The sequence below is a fragment of the Rhinopithecus bieti genome, unplaced genomic scaffold (assembly GCF_001698545.2).
Source record: "Rhinopithecus bieti isolate Rb0 unplaced genomic scaffold, ASM169854v2 scaffold_10017, whole genome shotgun sequence".
NCBI classification, from domain to species: domain Eukaryota; kingdom Metazoa; phylum Chordata; class Mammalia; order Primates; family Cercopithecidae; genus Rhinopithecus; species Rhinopithecus bieti.
In genome coordinates this window covers 173,171-180,374 of record NW_016806314.1, presented here as the reverse complement: position 1 = coordinate 180,374, position 7,204 = coordinate 173,171, and the positions used below count along the sequence as shown (strand labels likewise).

Genomic DNA, 7,204 nt, shown 5'->3' with positions numbered 1-7,204 from the left:
TTTTTTTTTAATTTTTTGAGACGGAGTTTCGCTCTTGTTGCCCAGGCTGGAGTGCAATGGTGCAATCTCAGCTCACCGCAACCTCTGCCTCTGAGGTTCAAGCGATTCTCCTGCCTCAGCCTCCCGAGTAGCTGGGATTACAAGCATGCACCACCATGACCAGCTAATTTTGTATTTTTAGTAGAGATGGGGTTTCTCCATGTTGGTCAGGCAGGTCTCGAACTCCCAACCTCATGTGATCCACCCGCCTTGGCCTCCCAAAGTGCTGGGATTACAGGGGTGAGCCACCATGACCAACCCAAGGCATATTTAAGGAGCATCTATTATGTGTCTTGTATTGTGCTTGTTGACTAGAATAAAATGATTTTTAAAATCTCATAGAATTTAATAAGAATAATTAAAATCCTAATGGAAAAGTGGACAAGAGGCATGAACAAGTCACAGAAGAAATGTTGAGTGGGTAATTATTACATAAAAAGTTTTAACCTTATTTTTGTTTCTTTCTTTTTTTTTTTTTTTTAAGACAAAGCCTTATTCTATTGCCCAGGCTGAGTGCCCTGGCACGATCATAGCTCACTGCAATTTTGAATTTCTAGGCTCAAGCAATCCTACCACCTCAGTCTCCGAATAGCTAGGACTAAGGTTTTGTGCCACTGTGCCCAGCCCCTTATTTTTAATAATTCCCATTATTGATAAGCATGCAGTGAAATATACAACTTCACATCTTGCTTGTGGGAGTGGAACTTGGTTTAGCCTTTCTGGGAATCAACTGGGAAGTCTTAAGAGTATTAAAAATGTTCATACTATTTGACCCATAAATATTCCTTCTGGGAATTTTCCTACAAAATTAGAAAATTTTCCCTATAAAATAGAAAATCAGACAAATATGTATGCACAAAAACACATTTGTTACAACTTTATCTAGACAGTGAAAACATATCATCAACTTATATATTCAACAACAGGAGAATGGTTAAAATGTAAGAATTTTTATGTAAGTTCAGGTATGTAAGAAAATTTAACGATATGAGACAATACTTGTATGTGTGATCTATTAGTTTTGTAACTATCTGTGCACAGAAAAAATAGAAGAAACACATCAAAAGGTTAATAGAGATTATCTTTGAATAAGAGACAAGAATTACTGAGATTTTAATTTTCTTCATGTAATTTTTTTTTCTTTTTTTTTTTGAGACAAGGTCTCACTCTGTGACCCAGGCTGGAATGCAGTGGAGCAATCTTGGCTCACTGCAACCTCCAACCCCTGGGCTCAAGCGATCCTCACACCTCAGCCTCCTGAGTAGCACACCACCATACCTGGCTATTTTTTGTATTTTTAGTACAGACAACATTTTATCATGTTGCCCAGGCTGGTCTCAAACTCTGGAGCTCACGCAATCCACCCACCTCAGCCTCCCAAAGTGCTAGGATTACAGGTGTGAACCACTGTGCCCACACTTCTTCATGTATTTTTATTATCTCTACGATGAGCATGTATTACTCTTATATAAGGAGAAATAAACAGTTTTTCAAAAAATGACTTTAAGACAATTCTTAATCACAAGTAGTTCATAGTCTAGTTGGAAAGACAAACACATAAGCAAGCAACAGACAAGACCAACAGCAAACTGGGATGCTTCCAAATTTTCCACACAGTCCTCATGTGAGGGACCAGCCAATCTTCTCTGTATCATTACAGTTTTAGAATGTGTGATGCTTAAGCATGTATAAAACATGTCCTCATATATTATCTCATTTAAATTCTATGAGATTCCAGTGAGGTAGGTGTCATTATTATTTACATTTTATAGTTGAGAATGCAAAACATGCAGAAAGGGCAAGTGACTTTCCCAAGGTCAAGGTCACAAAGCTGGTGACAAAAAGCTAGGCCTTAAATCTGGGACTTTTTTTTTTTTCTTTAAACAGACAGGGTCTCACTCTGTCACTCAGGCTAGAGAGCAGTGGTGCAATCATCACAGCTCACCGCAGCCTTGAACTCCTAGGCTCAAGTGATCCTCCCACTTCAGCCTGCCGAATAGCTAGGACTACAGGCGCTTGCCACTGTACCCAGATTTTTTTGTTTTGAGACAGGGTGTCACTCTGTCATCCAGTCCTGAGTGCATGCTCACAGCTCACTGCAGCCTCAAATTCCCAAGCTCAAGTGATCCTCCCACCTCAGCCTCTCAAGCAGCTAGGACCACAATGCACGTGCCACCCTGCCTGGCTAATTTTTTTTTACTTTTGTAGAGACAAGGTCTCACTATGTAGTCCAGGCTGGTCTGGAACACCTGAACTCAAGTGATCCTCCTGCCTCAACCTCCCAAAGTGCTGGGATTACAGGCATGAGCCACCGTGTCCAGCCAAATCCAGGACTTCTGATTCCATGTCTAATGCAGGTACCATCACACCTCCATCAATGAAAGATTGATTTATTCACAAGCATCTACTGAATGCCATCTAGAGTTATAATAAAAATAAATAATGAGAAAAATAATTTCAGTATGCCATATTTTTATATAGGTTGCACCTGTTATACACAAATGTTGGAAAACCCTGGAGAATATATGCTGTTACTCTCATCTTACAGGTGAGGAAACTAAGATTCATTCAGAACTAATCTGTCTCTCTCCTGCACCCATTACAAAATATTGCCTTAGCCATGAACTATACTTAGTGTGATAATAACATGGAACAACCACCACACCTACCCTCAGGAAGCCTCAATGGAGTTGTGAAGGTAGCTAAGATATAACAGCAAATTGATAATTAGCAATATGAGGTAACATGTCATCAGCACCAGACATAAAAAAAAAAAAAATGAGTTGGCCAGGCATGGTGGCTCACACCTGTAATCCCAGCACTTTGGGAGGCCGAGGTTGGTAGATCACTTGAGGTCAGGAGTTTGAGGCCAGGCTGGCCAACATGGTGAAATCCCATCTCTATTAAAAATGCAAAAGTTAGCGAGCCTTGGTGGTGTGCACCTGTAATCCCAGCTACTTGGGAGGCTGAGGCACAAGAATCACTTGAACCCGGGAGGCAGAGGTTGCAGGGAGCTGAGACGGCATCACTGCACTCCAGGCCTGGGTGAAAGAGCGAGACTGTCTCAAAAGAAAAAATAAATGAGTTACACAAGTTCAGGTAAAGTAGAAACATGGTGGTTTGGGGTAGTTATGGAAGATGTCAGAGAGGAGATAATATATCCTTTAGGATAGGCTGGGTTCTTCAGGAACAAGCAATCCCAAATCTCAGTAGCTTAAACAACAAGGTTTTATTTTTTATTATTATCACATATCCATTAAAGATTGGCTGGGTGCTCTGCTTTTAGTCATCTTTATTCCAGGATAAAGACTGACAGAGCAACTACCAGAGGGGAAGAAAGTCTGTGAGTCATGTATTGGCTCTAAAAACTTCCACTTTTCCTATTTCACTGGCCAAAGCAAGTCATAAACCCACACCCAACTTTCAAAGGGTAAGAAAGTGCCATACTATCATATGCTCAGGAGGAAAACTGGGACTATATGGTAGAAGGCATAACGATTCCCATGGGTGGAATCTGTACCAAGCCCAGGAGCATCACATGAAAATGTGCTTATTTGGCAATATAAGGAGAACAATTTTTCTAAAGAATTTTCCAAGCAGAAAAGTAAAGGAGTGGTATTTTGGCAGACGGGAGAGTTTTTGACAGTGAGTACTCCTGAAGAACTTAAGGAATGGTGAGAGATGGGACATAGGTAGGTGATGAAGCTAGAAAGAGCTCTGAATACTATGCTGTGGGGTATGGACTTTATCTTTTAAGATCAAAGATTTTGAGCCAAGGGATTAACATAATCAGATCTGAGATTTAGAAAGATCACTCTAACAATGGTGTAGAGGATGGACTGGAAGGAGAAAAGATAGGAGGCAGGAAGGCTGGTTAGAAGATCTTTGCAGTAGTACAGGTCAGACTAAATAAGAATTTGAGCTAGAATGGTCACAACAGGCATAGAGTAAGAACAGATTCATTGAGGTATTTAAGAGGTAAAATTACAGGGAATGGTGATAGATTAGTTGAAGAGAAGAAAAACAAAGATAGCAGCTGTTTCTGTCAGGTCTTGGCTTCTCCATGTCCTCAGCAATTCAGCTCTGGCCCAGACTGGCATAACCTTACTCCGTAAAACAAAACCTGCATCTAACATACTCACCCTCCTTGGAGAGCATACAAATCACCATCTCCTTTTCATTGAGCAAGGTCTTTGAGCATCTTACTCTCCATCTTACTCAGCTTATCAAAGTATTCCTTCTGAACACATACAGCAGTTCTCCCTATGAGTTCTGGAAGATATTTTCTCCAGCTCATGAGTGAGTGGGAGGATAAATGAATAGATGAATGGATAAGTGAGTGAATGAATAAATGAATGAGTGAACATTTAACACTGGAAATCTTAGACATTATTGAGAGAAATCTGCCATATCCACATCAAAGCTCTGTGTGTTTGTAATTAAGAAACATCGAAGCAGTATTTGATCCATTTCTCCCATGCCCTTGCCTCTTCTTCCTGAGCTCCTCAGAGCCAACTCCAAAGAACAGACTTCCCACTGATCTGTAGGCTCAGTCCCTAAATCCTGTCCTGCAGGATTTGGAATTAAGCCACTCTTCCTGGTCTAGAGCCCCAGGCAGGATTTCTGAGTGCCTGCACTGCCATCAGGCCTCAACTCTCCTCAGTCTACCTACACCATGCCCTGTTATTCTGTGAGAATGTCTAGACTTCCATCTCCGCCTGAAGCCTAGCCCTATGCCCAAACTCTCCAACAGAAGAGTCTTGTCACCCAACTGAATCCCAACTAATTAGAAATTCTGGTATATACCCCATAAATGAGTTTGGACACGGAGTCAGTTTTATCTCTGTACTACCAGTATGTAGCACAGGGCTGTGCACACAGTAGCAATTCAACCACTGTTTGTTAAACAAAAAGGCCATACAGTCTTGAGGTTAAGACCATGATCTTTGGAGTTAGGCTTCTGGTTGTGAATCCTGATTCTACCACTTACTCACTATGTGACTATAGTACACAGCCTATAAAATGGCTTCTAAAATGTCTCCTGATATTCATGCTTTTGTGTAATCGTCTCTTTGGGCAACTTACCTATTGGAGCCTTAGTTTCTTCACCTATGAAGTGGGAATAATAACAATACTTCATTTTATTGCACTTCAACTTATTACACTTTGCAGATATTGCATTTTTTACAAATTGAATGTTTGTGGTGACCCTATCTCAAGCAGGTCTATCAGAGCTATTTTTCCAACAGTATGTGCTCACTTCATGTCTGTGTCATATTTTGGTATTTCTAACAATATTTCAAGTCTTTTCATTATTATTATATCTGTCATGTTTATCTGTGATCAGTGAACTTTGATTTTACTATTGTAATTGCTTTGGGGTTCCATGAACCACACCCATATTAAGGCAGTGAACTTAATGTTGTGTGTGTTCTGAATGCTCCGCCAGCCAGCCATTCCTTCATCTCTCTCCCTCTCTTCAGGACTCCCTATGCCTTGAGACACAACAGTATTAAAATTAGGCCAATTAATAACCCTACAATGGGCCGGGCATGGTGGCTCACACCTGTGATCATAGCATTTTGGGAGGCCGAGGCAGGTGGACCACTTGAGGTCAGGAGGTTGAGACCAGCCTAGCCAACATGGCGAAATCCTGTCTCTAATAAAGATACAAAAATTAGCCAGGCATGGTGGCAGATGCCTGTAATCCCAGTTACTCAGGAGGCTGAGGCAGGAGAATCACTCGAACCCAGGAGGCAGAGGCTGCAGTGAGTCAAGATCACACCACTGCACTCCAGCCTGGGTGACAGAGCAAGACTCCATCTCAAAATAATAATAATAATACCACCACAATGGCCTCTAAGTGTTCAAGTAAAGGGATGAGTTTCACAACTCTTGCTTTAAATCAAAAGCTAGAAATAATTAAGCTTAGTGAGGAAGGCATGCCAAGAACTGAGATGGGCTGAAAGCTAGGCCTCTTGTACCAAACGTTAGCCAAATTGTAAATGCAAATGTAAATTTATTGAAGGAAATTAAAAATGCTACTCTTGCGAACACATAAGTGATAAAAAAGCAAAACAACCTTACTGGCAATATGTAGAAAGTTTTAGTGGTCTCTGGATAGAAGATCAAACCAGTCACAATCTTTCCTTAAGCCAAAGCCTAATTCAGAGCAAGGCCTTAACTCTCTTCAATTCTATGAAGGCTGAGAGAGGTGAGGGAACTGCACCTCTCTCAGGTGAAAAGTCTGAAGCTAGCGGAGGTTGGTTCATGAGGTTTAGAGGAAATAAGCTATTTTCATAACCTAAAAGTGCAAGGTGAAGCAGCAAGTGCTGATGTAGAAGCTGCAGCAAGGTTATCCAGAGCACCTGCTAAGATCATTGATGAGGGTGGCAACATTAAATAAGTGATTTTCAATGTAGACAAAATAGCATTGGAAGAAAATGCCATCTAGGACTTTCATAGCTAGAGAGAAGTCAATGCCTGGCTTCAAAGCTTAAAGAACAGGCTGCCTCTCGTTAGGGGTTAATGCAGCTGGTGACTTTAATTTGAAGTCAATGCTAATTGACCATTCTGAAAATCCAAGGGCCCTTCAAAATTATGCTAAATCTACCCTGCCTGTGCTCTGGAAATTGAACAACTAAGCCTGGATGACAGCACATCTGTTTACAGTATTGTTTACTGAATAATTTAAGCCCATTGTTGAAACCTACTCTCAGGAAAAAATATTCCTTTCATAATATTCCTGCTTATTGACAACGTGCCTGGTCACCCAAGATCTCTGATGGAAATATACAAGGAGATTAATGTCTTCATGCCTGCTAACACAACATCCATTCTGCAGCCCATGGATCAAGGAATAATTTTGACTTTCAAGGCTTATTTGGACCTGGGCAAAGTAAATTGAAAACCTTCTGGAAATAATTCACCATTCTACCATTAAGAATATTTGTGATTCATGGGAGGAGATAAAAATTAATAGCAGTTTGAAATAAATTAATTCCAAACTTTGGAATTATGGATGACTTTGTGGGGTTCAAGATGTCAGCGGATGAAGTAATTGCAGATCTAAGATCTTGTGGAAATAGCAGGAGAACTAGGATTAGAAGTGGGACCTGAAGATGTAACTGAATTGCTGCAATCTCACGATAAAACCTGAATGGAT

The 7,204-nt window shown here is 40.7% G+C and overlaps 1 protein-coding gene across 3 annotated transcripts in view; it reads right to left on the bottom strand.

Moving 5' to 3' along the window:
• The window catches only part of RAB3B (RAB3B, member RAS oncogene family), a 78,814-nt gene that overhangs the window by 25,068 nt on the left and 46,542 nt on the right, over positions 1-7,204 (bottom strand). The gene's annotated exons all lie outside the window — the stretch shown is intronic.